Source organism: Marmota monax, unplaced genomic scaffold (assembly GCF_021218885.2).
Source record: "Marmota monax isolate L192 unplaced genomic scaffold, Marmota_monax_Labrador192_F-V1.1 WCK01_AAM20220418_F8-fsc00023, whole genome shotgun sequence".
In the NCBI taxonomy this organism is placed as follows: Eukaryota; Metazoa; Chordata; class Mammalia; order Rodentia; family Sciuridae; genus Marmota; species Marmota monax.
Genome location: NW_026692907.1, coordinates 9139703 through 9155633, shown reverse-complemented (window position 1 = coordinate 9155633; position 15931 = coordinate 9139703).

The following is a 15931-nucleotide window of genomic DNA, read 5'->3' as shown; positions in this document are numbered from 1 at the left end:
CTGCTGTTACCTAGAGCATAGAGCTATTGAAAAGATACATTAGATAATGCCTACAAAGACATTATGATACTGATTGGAGCATAGTCAGTGCTCTAGAAGTCAGTATTGATTGGAACATAAATGTTCAATAACTAGAAGCCAGTATTAGAATATGATGATCATTGCCCTACGTTCTTACCCCATCTTTCCCCATACGAAGACCTGCTCCAAACTCCCGCTTAAGGCTTACTTGTCCTATTCTCCATGATTTAAGTCTGTCTGATAGCCAGCCCAAGTGTCAAGTTCCTACCTCAACAAATGTCTCCATCCTGTCTGATTTCCCTTGGCTCCCTTGCTGAGTAGCCCACACCTGCATCAAGGACATGCCTTTATCATCCGACCACCAGAGCATAGCCAGCTTCTGGGCTGGGCCAGTTTCTTCCCTGAGTTATGAGTCTTAGGTTTGCTTCCCACTGCACCCATAAGAAGCAAGGCAGCAGTGTCTCGCTGGTCCTTCTGGGGGGACCAACAATCACTCAAGCAGGGCCTTACCAGGGAGTGTGCTTTGCCGAGTCCAAAGGCCTGGTTCTCAGTTCTGTAAATTTAGAAACATGGTATTTGTTCTTAAAGTCAGAATAGAGCAGGGTTTCAGGACAGATTCCTACTAGCCTAGTGTGTGATCTGGGCCAATTTATTCACTTTCAATGAGAAACAGAGCTGCTGAAGGGATAGGAATGCTTAGGTCAGCACATGGTCTGCCTTTAGGAAAATCTGCAGAGGAAGTTTATGGGATGCTTCCTGAAGAGTGGATCTGAGGAAAGGAGGCCAGCATCTTGAGGGTTGAAGTGGCCTGGTGAATGGCACCTGCTTGCAGTAGGGAACCCCTCTCCAGCAGCCAGCTCGAGTCCCTGACTAATTCACTCACTTTCCATTCAGACAGACAAAACCAGCCAGTTCTTCCCTTTAAGGTTTTTTTTTTCCTTCCTTCCTTCCTTCCTTCCTTCCTTCCTTCCTTCCTTCCTTCTCCCTATCCCATGACTCCTCCTCCTCTTTGGTAAATACCATCTTCCATTGCACATGGCAATGCTATTTAATACTAATGATTAGCTTTCCAGAATACAATTCACCTTCAGTGCTGCCTTCCTGTGATTATCCAAGTCACAATTCAACTCCATGTGATGGATATTTACTGGGCACCTACTACATGCTAGGCCTGCCTGTGATTTTGCAGGTCATATTAAATTCAGTCTCTTCAATCAGCTTTAAATTGGAAAGCATTTATTGAACTGGGGCCTTATTAGGCCTTGGGGATTCAGTGGTGGACAGTGTATGTGTTGGTCCTCACCTAGTAGTACTATTAGGGGGATTAAGAAGGTAAGAAAGCCATTCCACAACTGTGTAGAAGGGACCAGATAAGGACAAAGTGCTACAAGAACTCATGAGAAAGGTTTTGAGTGTACACCGAAGGTACCTTTGAAAAGGCTTCCTGGAAGAAATGACATGTGGCCTGGTGCCTGAAAGAAAAATTGGAATAGGAGGGAAGGGTGTGTTTGTGCAGGTGTGTGCACCTGTGTGTACATGGCACAGTGGAGACTGTAACTGGAGAACTAGCTGAGGCAAGATTGGTAAAGTGGACAGGGACCAGAGACTACAAGTTGCTGTCACTGATGTTAAGGGTCTGGACACTGGGAAGCTAAGGAGAAGTTAAATTTTTTTAAAATTCTAATTATTATAATGTATTTCTTATGCCAAATAATGAGTTTCTGAGTGGCATTATCATATACTCATATAATGGACTTTGGTCATATCCATCCTCCCTATTACCCTGTCTTAACCCTCATCCTCTCTCCCCCAAGTCCCCTTCGTTGGTAGTTCCCCTTGTACTTTTAGATCATTGTTTTTTTCCCCTTGATTCCACATATAAGACAAAATGTGATAGTTGTCTTTCTGAGTCAGGAGTATTGCACTTAACATGATGATCTCCAATTCTATCCACTTTCTTGCAAATGGCATGATTTTCTTTCTCTATGGCTGAATAATACTCTATTGGGTAGACATACCACATTTTCTTCCCTTTATCTGTTGGTTGGCACCTCCACTTGTTCTATAACTTGGCTGTTGTGAACTGTGCTGTGACAAACATGGGTAGGCAGATTGTATGCTGATTTTTTAAAAAACATTTTTTTAGTTGTAGATGGACACAATATCTTTGTTTTATTTATTAATTTTTTTTACGTGGTGCTGAGGATTGAACCCAGTGCCTCACGCATGTGAGGCAAATGCTCAGCCACTAAGCTACAACCCCAGCCCTGTATGCTGACTTTGACTTCTCCTAGGGCAGGAGTAGAATAGCTAGATCATAAGGTGGCTCTGTTTTTAGTTTTTTGAGGACCTTCCATGCTGACTCCCACAGTGGTCATGCTAATTTGTGTTTATGGAAAAGCTTTAGGCAGGTTGTGAAGTAATCCAATCTGTGGTTTAGGAAGATAACTCTGACTACAGTGGGCTTCAGGGGATTGCTGGTGTCCTTTACTAATACTTTTATAGACAAGCCTCCATTTCTGCTACATATGTTCAATTTGTGGATTTTCTATTGTATTCCATGCATGATTCTGGAATTTGTGATGAGTTGGGGTGGGGAACATTCTGTTCAACCCCTGAATGGGCAGATGTCCCTGATTCCTCTCTCTCCTGCCTGTTGCTAGAAATGACCCATAATGCCCTCATCTGGGACTAGTAATTAAATATTTGAATAATGCCTGCACAAAAAAAGAAGTATTTCTATTAGTGTCACAACACTTTTTTGGAGGGAGAAAAATGGCCCTGAAGATGACATTAAAATAGGAATTATTAACTCTGCATTTGTTTGTTTAGTTTACTAAATGATTTCTTTGTTATAGAGGAGTCCAATGTGTGAAAGACAATGGCATCTCTAAATGAAAGGTCATTGATTACTTCATTAATGGAACAGACTCTGGGGAAGGACAAAGATAATCCTGTTAGAGAAATCAGCATGTTCTAATTACTTCCAAGTCGCAGGAGCATCGAGCACCGCTCCTTCCCTTACAGTCAGCAGATTGAGGAAGCAAAGCTGGGAACCTCCTGCCTGGAACCAGGTTTTCCTTCCCCAGGAGGAGAAGAGGGACCCGACCCTGACCCTGACCCATCCTGCACCATTACCTGCCTGGTCTGGTCCTCCCTCCACAGTGAAGTGGGAATAAGGGAACAAAGCATAACTGGAACCAAGCCAATCTTCATTATTGTCCTGGCTTTAACACATGGAGGAATACCTGTGTCTAAATTTCCCTTCCTCTACCTCTTTGTTAGCCACAAGAGAGTGGGTGTGCATTTGTGCACTTGATACACATGGACAGCAAGGAAATAGCTTCCCATGGAATTAGTTCTCAACAACCCTGGGAAAACGGATTGAAAGTCCAGCTTCTTGGGCTGTGTGGGCCACCATCCTTGGCTTCTCTTCTTCCACCCATTGTTCCCAGGAGTTTTCTTCTTTCCCTTCTTTTTTCCACTTTTTCTTTTCTTTCTTCCTCTTTGCTATTCTCTCTTCTCCTTCCCTCCCTCCTTCCCTCCCCCCCCCTCTCTCTTTTTCTTTCTTTCTTTCATCTCTTTTCAGGAAATATCAGTAAATTCCAACTTACATCCATTCCATATTTATCTATGGAGTACCAACTATGGGGCTATAAAAATGAGTGAGACGTGAGCCATTCCTCCAAAGGGAATACACAAATTCTATAAGGCTGGATGCTTTGAGGGTTCTATGAGGAAAAGCACTAACATTTAATAAGCACCTACTATTGACTAGCTACTTTCTACACATTAATCTTTGAATCCTTAATTCACAGACAGTAGGAATTTTAATACCTTTGTATTCATGAAGAGGTGATGTTTAGGGGACCTGTCCAATGTCACAAAGCTGGGATAAGATCACAGATCCATTTGACTCTGAAACTTGTGTCTCCTAGAGTTTTAAAGTCCAGATATGATAGAGTCATCTTTTTATGGGGAAGAAAGGTATCAGTAAAGGCTTTATAGAGGAGTAGTACTGGAGATGGACATCAAAGAGTAGAATATTATTTTTTAAAAATTTATTTTGAATTTTTAATTTTATTTGTTCTTTTTAGATAACATGCAGTAGAGTGTATTTTGGCACATTATATATACATGAGGTATAACTTATTCTAATAAGGATCCTATTCTTGTGGTTGTGCATGATGTGGAGTAACCCTGGTTGTGTGTTCAAATACAAGCCTAGGAAGGTTATGTCAGAATAATCCTACTGTCCTTCCCATTCCCCTCCCTGCTCCCTTTTGTCTAATCCCATGGCCTTCTATTCTTCCCCTCCCACCCTCCTTTGTTGTGGGTTAGCATCCACATATCAGAGACAATATTTGATCTTTGTATTTTGGGGACTGGCTTATTTTACTAAGCAAGATAACAGAAGAAGAAAAACAAATGGTCAAAAATATATGAAATATATTTGAAAAATATATTTTTTATATATTTTAAAATATATGAAAAAATGTTTAACATCTCTAGCAATTAGCAATTCCATCTCCAGTCAGAATGTCAATAATTGAGAATACAAGTTACAATAAATGTTGTCAAGGAGGTGGGGATAAAAGTACTCCCATACATTGCTGGTAAGACTGCAAAGTGGTACAATCATTCTGGAAAGCAGTATGGAGATTCCTCAGAAAACTTGGAATGGAACCACCATTTGATCCAGTTTTCCCATTCCTTGGTCTATACCCAAAGGACATAAAATCAGCATACTACAGTGATGCAGCCACATAAATGTTTAATTCACAATAGCTCATTTGACAATAGCTAAGCTATGGAACCAACCTAGCTGTCCTTCAACAAATGAATGGATAAAAAAAAAAAGTTATACGTTGGTATATATACACACAATGGCATATTACTCAGCCATAAAGAAGAATGAAAATATGGCATGTGCCAGCAAATGGATAGAACTAGAATACTATTTTAATATTTAAGAATTGAAATTTTAGGGGCTAGGCTATAGTTCAGTGGTACAGCACTTGCCTAGCATGTGTGAGCACTGGGTTTTATTCTCAGCACTGCATATAAATAAATGAATAAAATAAAGGTCCATCAACAACTATATATATATATATATAATAAAATAAAAAAGAGATTTTATAGTAGAACTAGCTTTTTAAATGAGAGAAACAAAAAGCATACAGGGAAAAATTTCATTTTACATGCATGTTAAAGGAGGGAAAGTGTCAAATATACAGTTTTGTTATGCAAATTGAATTTCTTAGCTGCAGCAAGGTATATTGGGAAAAATAGACTTTAAAGTCACCAAAACCTAAGTTCAAGTGTCAGATCCACTGCTCATTATTCTACTTCTAGAATCTCTGACAAAAGAGATGCTCTGAGACTTAGTTTCTACGTCTGTAAAATGGAAATCATAGTATCTATCAAAATATCCATGAAGATTAAATGAGCAACATATTATAACATGTGTGGCAATAGTAGCTCTTAGCCAATGTTGGTAACTATTAAGATAACAGCTATACAGTGGGGTCCATGTCCATGAGCTCAGTGGATAAAGAAGGGAGAGAATTCTCAGACCCTGGGAGTGTGGGTGACTTCTCTCAGAAGCAAACATGGCTCTCTTTGTCTACGGAAACGTCACTTGGTCATGTCTGAAAATTTATTTACACCTTTTACTGTATAGTTACAGAACTCAGTTTCCTAAGAAGGCAGTTTTTGAAGAGCTTACTGCCTCTGGTGCTGGCTGAGAGGCTGCTTCACTCCTCTTTGTACCTGAGCTACAATAGGGAAATGAGGGGCTAACTAGAGTCCCACGTAGGGAGCGTTGAAATGCTGTGGTTTATTGCAGCCAGTTTGGTGTGTGCAGCAGAAGGTCTGTGATGTTCATCACCCAGGAGTCTGGGGAAGTGGATCTGTGGAATATGCAGTCTCCTCAAGTCCTGCCTTGGTGCACCAGGGGCTCAGGCCAGGGTTTCAAGGCTGTGAAAGATGGGATGAGCTCTGTGCATGCTGCAGAAATAGACTATAACATCATGAGCATCGATTTCTTTATCCCAGGGACAAAACTTAGAGGAGAACAGGTTTTCACAAACCCACGAAGCCAGATTGTGCATACTTAAAGCACTCCGGTTGCTCTCCTTCCTTCAGTGGCTTATGCAGATAATTTGCCTCTCTGACACTCACCTGTCTGACCTCATTCCTACTACTCTTCCCTTTGCTCATCTGGCTCCATTCACACTAGTCCCTCAGCTTTCCAAGAATATTCCAGGCCCTCTCCTGCCTTAGAGATTTTGCTCTGGCTTTTCTTCCTTCCTGAAAGAGGCAGGGAGATAGGTGTGCCAGGACTTTAGGGGTGCCCTATTAAACAGAGTGGTCAGGCACCCCTCATTCCTGGCACTCCCATCTCCCTACACTCCCATCTCCCTAGTCTGTTTTGATTTATTCATAGCATTCATTACTTTCTAATGTTAGAGGTTGAATTATGTCCCCCCAAACTCCTATGCTGAAGTCCTAACCCCCAATAACTCAGGATCTGTCCTTACTGGGGACAGAGTCTTTACAGAGGTAATCAAGTTAAAATGAGGTCATTAAGATGGGCCCTAATCCAATCCGACTGATGTCTCTGTGAAAAGGGGAGATGTGGACACGGAGATCCAAACAGAGGGGAGACAATGTGAAGAGATGCAGGTTGTATGTAAGCCAAGGAGAGGGGCTGGAACAGATTCTTCCCCAACAGACTTTGGAAGGACCCACCCTGCCAATACCCTGATTTTGGACCTTCAGCCTCCAAGCAAGACAACCATTTCTGTTGTCTAAGCCACCCAGTTGTGACACTCGTATCATAGTCCTAGCAAACTCCTGTATATTTTCTGCAATTTACTTTCTCAAAATTAAATTTATTCTCCAACTCCCCTGGCTAGAACATATGCCCCATTGGGGTTTTTGTTTTTCTTTTCTTTTTTTCTACTGTAACCCCAGGACCAGAATAATACTTGGCATATATTTCCTGTTCAATAAAAACTTGTTGAGTGAATTTATCAGAAGACAGAGAATTAATGAATGTACTCTCAGTGAGCTTCTATTAAGAGTGTGACCAGGAAGTAGGTCTCTGTCATAATTTGCTCAGTTCATCTCAGTAAGGGTGGGAGGCTTGGGCTGGGCTGTGGCCGGGCTGTCTTTCCTTTGAGCAGGTTTGGGAAACCTGAGCCATTCTTTGGAGGACCTTTATGGACAAGGAGGGTGCAGCCCTCATCAGTGCTCAGAGAGAGTGGCTCCAGATGGAGCATTTAGCACACAGCTCGGGATCCAGTTACACTCCACCGCGCTGCCACAAGCGCTAATAAGGCCCTACGGCTGTCCTGTGGTGAGGCTGTGTGGGGAAGAGGTTACCAATAATAAGGTTATTCTCTTGATGGTTAGCTTGGCAGGGGTGGATGGTGTCAGAAGTGGAGTTGAGTCAAGGTGTGCCGGGCTGGGCTTATGTGGGATTTCTGGGCTCCCAAGCCAGTTTCAAAAGGAGAACTGTCTTCCCCTTTTGCTAACTGGAACATGCCATGATTTCATGCCTTTAAAAGAGTCCTTTCCTTTCTTTGCCTTTTCTTTCATACTGACGCAAGCAAAGAACTGAAGGCATTCTTAGAACAGCGTTTATTGAGCATCTACTGTGTGCCAATTGCTGTTCTAGATATTAGCTTGAAGTGAAATAAAGTTAAATAGAAGACAAGGGATGGTGTAAAGGGCCCATTACAAGTCAAGCTTAGGGTGAGCATTAAAAAAATATTTTTTTACCCTCCTCTTTCTTTGGTTTTCATGGAGGGTAACTACCTGGGCTAGGAGGCATGGCACATAGAAACAAGTTTGTTTTTGGTGTCTCATGGTGGCAAAAACAATTTTGTGTTATATGGTATCAGAAGGAGATGTGCCAGGAAGAGCAGCATGGTTAGGGGGTCCTGAGCAGGTGCTGAAGAATGAGAGGGGCTTTGGTAAGGGAAAAGGCACAAAGGCATTCTGGTCATCTGAAGCCTATGTGTGCCATAGGGACAGAGGCACAGCCGTGGGAAGTATGTGAGTGTGGGAGGCCCCCAAGGTGAAGCCTGCGACTGGAAGATGAGGAGCTAGGCTTGGCACTAAGGGCTTAGTGTGCACTGTTTCTTTAAGAAGTCCCTCATAGAGGTAAATTGAAAAATTATCTCCATTTTATATGTAGAAAGATGAAGACCCAGAGAGGGAAGTAACTCAACCCAGGTCTCTCAGTTTCAATCTTGGCCTTCTGATTCTAAGAACAAACTGCCCTTCAATAATTTGAGACTATATAAATATTATTCATACAACTTTTAATTTATTCCTTTACTTATGCCTATACAGATCCATGGCTTATTTTGTTGAGTGTACTGTTATTTGTTAATATTATTATAAAAATTCATTTTTCTTTCAGAAATATTGTATTTTGACAATTTTAGATTTACAAAAGTTTTATAAATTGAAGAAATCCTATCGTGTATTTAAAAAAATAAAATCAATAAAATGAAACAAAACAAGAAATCCTATGAAACATTCCCAAAAAGTTATTTTATCAACTATGATTTTTCTCTCTTTCTAGTAAATATAAATATAGGTATACAATAAAGTTTCTTTTTTTCTGCACCATTTGTAAGTTGCAGATATGATGTTTTTCATTGCTGAATATTTGTATTCCTAAAAACAAAGAGTTATCTTACATATAGTGTAATGATCAAAATGAAAAAATTTAGGTCATTATAAATATCGAATCCAAAAATCGGATTCAAAATTTGCCAATAATTTCAGCAATATTCTTTATAACCAAACTAAATCCAAATCTTGGGAAATTAAAACAAAATAAAACAAAACAAAAAAAACAACTGCCTGTCCATTTTTCTGTCAGTTGCTGCCTCTTGTGAACTCAGTGTTCTGCCCTGGGTGACCTCTCCTTCACTGAGACTGAACAGGTACCTGTGGGTTTGCCCCAGTTTGTAGGCTGCTGTCAAGCACCACATACTGTGGAGCTTAAAGCAGTGGAAATCAATGGTTTCACTGTTCTGAGGCTGCAAGTCCAATTCAGAGGTCCTGCAAGGGTCATGCTCCCTCTGAGCCTGTAGAGGAGCAACCCTCCTTGTCTCTTGGCTTCTAGGGCTTTCCTCGAGATCCTGGGCATTCCTTGGCAAGCAGCTGCCTTGCTCCAGTCCCTGCCTCCATCTTCGCAAGCCATTCTCCCTGTGTCTTCATGTGACATTTTTCTCTTACAAGGATGCCAGCCATATGGGATAAAGGCCCTCCTAATAACTGCATCTTAACTTTATCACACCTGCAGTGACTATTTTTAAATGAAGTCTCACCCAAGGTGCTGAGGGTTGGGGACTTCAACATATCTGTTTGCAGGGCACATTACAACCCATAATAAAGTACCCTAGCTAAAGTTGCACTGCTAGCTGGGATTCTATATTGGAGTAGATTTTGAATTCTGAAACTTCCAGCATATTCTTAGTACTGGTTCCCTATGTTCCTCTAAGCTCTGGTCCTTTCTCACCTCTTTGCTTTTGCTTATGTAATTCACAAGTGGGCTTATCCTGCTCCTTCCTTTCTGCTAGAGTTGGTCTCCTTCTTTCAGCCCCACCTCTGCAAAGCTGTCCTGCTCAACTCCAGCTGGCGCTGGCTACTTCTTTCTCTGAACTCTGTTAATAGTTAGGGCCATCCTGAAGTTAGGTTGCCTGTTTTATAGTTCATGATTTCCTGCTTGCCTCTGTTCTTATTTGCTAACCAGGTTATAAATTCCTGATTCTCAGAGATAGAAACTAGTCATGACTTCGCAGCTTCAGGGGTTAGCATGTGCTAAGCACATAGTAACTCTCAATAAAGCCCTGTTTTCTTTCTTTCCCTTTCTTTTTCTCTCTCTCTTTCTTTCTTCCCTCCTTCCCTCCCTTCCTTCCTTTTTCTTTTTCTTTTCTTTCTTGGTATTCATTTGTTTCAGATGCTACCTGTAGGCCAGGATCCTCTAGAATAATCTGACCACCCAGCTTGGTAACATAGTTGAGTATTGATCTGGTCAGGCTAGTGCTTACAGGAAGCCCAGCTGTGCATTCAGGTGTATTTGATGCATCTGAATAATTACCTTAACTTTCCAACTGACTTAGCATGGGGCCAACCTAGCCCAAATCGCTAGAGGTTTGGGTTTGGCTCATCTAAGGACTGGTAAACTAAAAAGCTAAACTGATTGCAGAACAGTGCAGGCCCCAGAGAAAACTCTAAGGGCCCCTTTGTTTCAGGTGTCCTGAGAGAGGCCCCGCCCCTCACTGGCATCCTCCACTCCTGGGGAGCACAATGCTTCTCTCCCCTCCCCAAAGGCTGGCAGGAGCCCCGAATACTGTCATTCTGTCCTTGCCAGCTGTTTCCCTTGCTGACAGCACATCCTCTGTGGGGCCCTGGTGTTTCCTCCTTCTTCCTAAGCACCTCCCCTGAGACTTTCCAGGGATGGCAGCAGGGCAGGAATGAGCAGAGCAGATGCTCCATCCTTCTCTTTGTTAGTGGAAGTGACTGTCCCAATATTCATGACTCCCAAGGAAGTTAGCAAGAAATTGAAATTTAGAATCTGAGAATTTTAGGTTGGATGGCATCTTTGGGATGACTTGTGAACAAATGATTCTTGGTTTGGTGGAGGGAAACTGACGCATCAAAAGATGAAGTGGTATGGCTTACAAGGACAGTGGTGGATCTGAGGCTAGGACTCAGGTCTGCCACCACCCATATCAACACCGCTTCTCTCCCACGTGCTTTGGAAATCAAAGTCAAGCACACCACAGAGACTCGACCCATAAGAGGGATGTGGGGAAAGGTTTCCTCTGTGTATGGGATTAAATCCACATACACTGCCCTCTGCTCATCCCTCCAGCCTTATCTTGCACCTCTCTTTCCCTGGTTAACAATCTCTAGTCACCAATGCCTTCTCTCATTTCCAAACCTGCCCTACCTCTGGGCCTTCATGCATGCTGTTCTCACAAGCTGGAACAATCTCTGGCTCACACTTTCAGTCACCTGGATAATGCCAATTTATTCCCTGGGTCTTAGCTTAGATGTCACTTCCTTAAAGCAGCTTTCCTTGAGCTTTGCCATATAAATAACAACACTGCTAATTGCATTTGTAGGACTATGCATTTACTTTCATGAAGTTGTCCATTTGTTTGAAATCTGCTGTTCCCCTGCCTAACCTATACTGTGAGGCTCATGAGAACAGGAACCATGTCTACCTTGCTGACTGCTTTATAATATGAGCCTGGCACATAGTAGGCATTCAATCTATATTTGCAAAATAAATGAATAAAGTAAAAGACTGGGTTTTTAAATATGATCATGCCAACCTTTCCATCTGTTCTATTTTGTAATTCTTACCATGTTATAGAGAACCTACTAGCTCTCTGCTCAGGTGGGTCTGTGATGTGGGTATTAGTATACTCAAGTTTCCACGTAAGGCAACTGAGGCTCAGAGAGGACGAGTACTTGCCTAAGGTCATCCAGAATGTAAGTGCCTAGGCTCAAATGCAAATTTGGTAGGTTCTCAGCTGATTTTTTGAATTATTATTTAACGATGACTCCACTGTCTATCAGACACCTCTGTGTGTCAGAATGTCATGAGGTGCTCTTCACACATCAACTATCTCAGGTTTGGCTTTTGCAAGATTGTGCACTGGACCAGTGTGAGAACCAGGTCTTGGACAAAACTTTGCTCAATCTCAAATCAGAGCTCTGCACTTCAGCTTCACATCCTGGGGTACTTTCCAGGTATGCATTCATTGGGGTCACAAAATTCTCCAGAATCCTGGGTCATATGGGGCAAAAAAGAAGCTATCAACCTCTACTTACCCTGAGTCCTATTTAAAAATTTTTACTCTGAGTGACTGAGAACAAAGCTCATTTCAACAAAATGTTCTGGTACTAGGGGTCCCAATGAGACTCCCGTTTTCAATCACTTGCATGTAGTTAAGTGGAGACAGTAAAAGCAGCCTAATTACTGAGCCGGTGGGTCGCCCTGACACCTGTAAGACATTTGGTGCAGTGCAGGAAGTAATGCTTCCTTTCCAGTTTACATCACCATTTAATCTAATTATTCCTTCCAGTTTAGCTTTCACGTATTCCATCAAAAAAGAGATTGCTCATTTCCTTGCGAAACCGTATACGTCCCCTGTAATGCTATTTTTCGCCTTGCATAAGTAATCTGAGATTTCCTAGCCTTCTCCCCCTACTGTATTCTGTGGCTAATGTATAAACTTGGAAGAAGTTTCTGGACTGAGAAGTCAAGAGGGTCTCACCTGTGGGACTAGCATTTACATTTCAGGAATTTGAGAGCTCAAAGGGGCCTTTCATGTTGTCAGCTTTAAGTCCTTCATTTTCTAACTGAAGAAACTGAGGTCCCAAAAGGGGCAGCTGATCACTGGGCACACTCTTCCTGAGCTTCTGGTAGGAAGGAGTGGACAAATGGGACAATGCTCCTGTCCTCAAGGAGCTTGTAGACAGAGAAGACAGAAATAACTATCATTGAAAATAATTAATGAATCGTAGTGTGGAAATCAATGTGTAAATGAAGTATAGTTTTTTTTTTAAACAAACAGAAGATTCCTTGATTAAGTGGTGCTAAAAATGAGTCACAAAGTATGAAAAATATTTCACTAGGAGAAGAGTAGAGAACATTCCAGGTGAGGGATGGAGCATGCGCTTGGAGCAAAGGAGAGACGTCAGAACAGTTGGAGTGGGCAGAGATCACAGTTGAAGAAGGTGAAGAAGCAGGTGGGGGCTGGTCCACAAAGCCAGAAAGCTTCTAAAGAATATCTGCTTGAGGCCGCAAGGATACATGTTAGCCCCGCTCTTCGCAGGTCCCACCCTTTTGCACTCTGGTGTGCCCTGGGAGGCTGAGCTCTGTAAGTTTTCTTGATGGGTCTCTCCTGCCCTTGACTTCCCTTGGGTCTATCCAGTAGGAGCCCCATGGGAGACTGGAGAATGTGGGGTCTCCCACCATGGTGCCTCCTGATGGGTTTGTGGGTTGGTAGGGTATAGTACTGCCTGAGGCTTCAGCTTCTGTGGGGTCATCACTCCCTATAGGTTTCTCTTTGCCTGTCCCTTCAGGCTTGGGGGTGGTGACAACACTCTGCTCTGGCCAGGTTCAGGTCATTCTCTTGTTGGTCTGCTATTCCCTGTCCACTCCTCTTTAGCCAGTTCATCACTAAACTCCCTTTGGTAACTCCCTCTGGTTTCCATCTTCTCCTGCAGGCAGGTTCTTTACAAAAGGGTCTCTGCTCTAAAGGGCCTGCTATGGAGAAGTCCCCAAAGCCAGGACATCAGTGGTACATATCAGTCACTTTGGCTGAAGGGGGTCAGAAGCAGCCAATTGATGGTGGGGCATGAAATCAAGGGAGAGGTGCTAGAGGACCTCAGCGAGGGACCCTCTGAGTCCCCATAAAAAGGCAGCTCTCAATTCCTGCCAGACCCAGAGGTCTCAAAACCATCGAGAAAGTACATGGTGAGGAAGTACATGGTGAGCCCCAACCACTGAGGGGCCAGAAATTAGTATGTGCAAGCCCAGGGAAAGCCAGGTACATAAAGCCAGACACCCCAAGTGCCAAGACAGGTCCCCTGCCTGCAGCAGCCAGAGATTGAAATATCCATTGGTAAATTCCAGTGTCTAAGTTGAGTAATTACCTGTGATAGGTCAGAAAATCATAGGTTTGCCTGAAATTATGTCCAGGGCCAAGGAATGATTACTATCCCCACTAGGCAGATTTATAGAAATCATGGGAGATGAAACACCCATAATTGCTTTCAGGATTATCCTCTATGAGGTCTTTCTTTCTAATTCAACTGACCAGTTTTATAATTTTTAGAAAATGCTGCAAACCCAAACTCTATTATTTACAAGTTACCTATTTCACTGTTAAACTTATTTCACCATGAAATACCTTTTTGGACCAACTCCAGTTTAACTTTTGTTCCTTGTAATGTATTTTGGAAAATGTTGCTTTTGATACCATATACACAAGTAAATAAAAACAAATGTCCCCCCACCCCCCTCAGGAATGACATTGGAATGACTGGTTAGAGCTGATGTGATGAATCTATACCAAAGCACAAATTTATTCTACCAATAAAGTTATAAATAAAATATCTGTGCTTAAGATCAGGCCGTTATAAAAAAGATCATCAGAGAACACTCTGCATGCCTGACATATAAATGATAAGTCACACTAATAATGTGCATACTTTGTTTTCCTTTGATGGGCTCTGGGGCTCCACAGCTCATGCAGAGTTCAGGGGAGGGGCTTATTGGACATTAAAGGGAGAGTTTAATAGAACAGTGAGTATTTGTCTATCATTCAGTGGCCATCACAATGAAATAGGGTAGACTTTTAGTTTATAAAGTGATGCAGTTATTTTATGACCAATTTGAATTACTTGCTAGAATCACAGAAATGAAGCAATAAATAAAGCTAGGAAGAAAAAATCAGGTCCAACCTGGCCCAGAGAGGTTTTGGAATTCACCTATGTTCCAGCGCTGGAGAGAGGCCAAGCCAGCACACTTAGTCGCCTCCTGAAGTCCCCCAAACTTCCATCCTTTATGGTTTTTTTTTTTTTTTCAACAAGGAAACAAATGTTGAGGCTTGTGGTGTCGGTGCAGCAGCTATCCTAGAGAAGACGCTCACAAGATATTTGCTGAATGAACAACCAGCCAATACCTTTGTTTCATAGAAGAGGAGGACACAGTCATTAGTGGCCCAGGGACTTCTCAGCCTCTTTGTTTAATTCTAGAGACTTTATAGACTTTAAGTCTAACATCGTAAGATCCTCACAGGCAAGGGTTAGGATTCTTATCATATGGATCAGAATAATAAAACCCAGAGAGAGCACATGACTGCTGAGTGATAGACCAAAACTTATCACCCTGGCATAAAAGCAAAACCCAGTGAAACTTGGGTTTGTTGGACTGTTGCACACTTAGCCGGAGGCAATAACCATAAAGCATAGAGGAAGAACCTTGGTCCCTTCCTAAAAACATTGGCTGTGAGAGTTTTGGGCTCAGTAGCTCCGACCACTCTGCAAAGCCAAGTGTAATAATCCTCACCGGGCATTTCCAACAGTGCAAGTTTCCGAGGTACTGGAAAGGAGGACTTAGAACTGAGACAGAGTTGACAGAGGATGAGGCGTATTCTGATATAGGACTTTTTGAAATAGGTACAGTTTGTCATCTTCAGAACCTGAGGGGCTGCTAGGCATTTGACGGTGAAATTCTGGGTACTACACCAGGCAACGGAGCCATCCTTCTGGCTGTTAAATGCTAAAGGAGCCTCCTGCTTCCTTCTTATGAGCATAGCCCTTGCTATTCCTGTAGAGTTGCCCCATTTATCTTTCCACTCAAGATTCAAGTCCTGTAGTCCTAGTATTATTTTGCAAAAGCAAATCCTGAAGCTTGGAGAGCCAAGCAAGTCAAGGTAAGGGGTCAAAGTCATGACCTCTGGGCTTGTAAGGTCCTTGGCTCTTAGAGAATGCCATCATTTGTATTTTGTTCCTTTATCTGAGCATGCTGGGAATGTCTCATTAAATGACACTTACATGAACAGATTGTGGTAAAATCTCTCCCATCTCCCTTGCCACGCTGACTGCATCTCTTACTAACTCTTCCCCCGCTCATTGTTTTAGTATCTCAGGCTTCCCTGATATTCCTCAAGTACCCAGGTGTGCTTCAGCTCAGGCTTTTGCACTTCCTGTTCCCTAACCTCTCCCCAGATGCTCACATGGCTCATCACTTACCTCCCTCAGCATCCTACCCAAATGCCATCTTTTCAGACTCAACTCACCTGACCACCCTAAAACCGAGAGCTTTCCCTTACCTGCCACACCCTATCCCCTTCCTTAT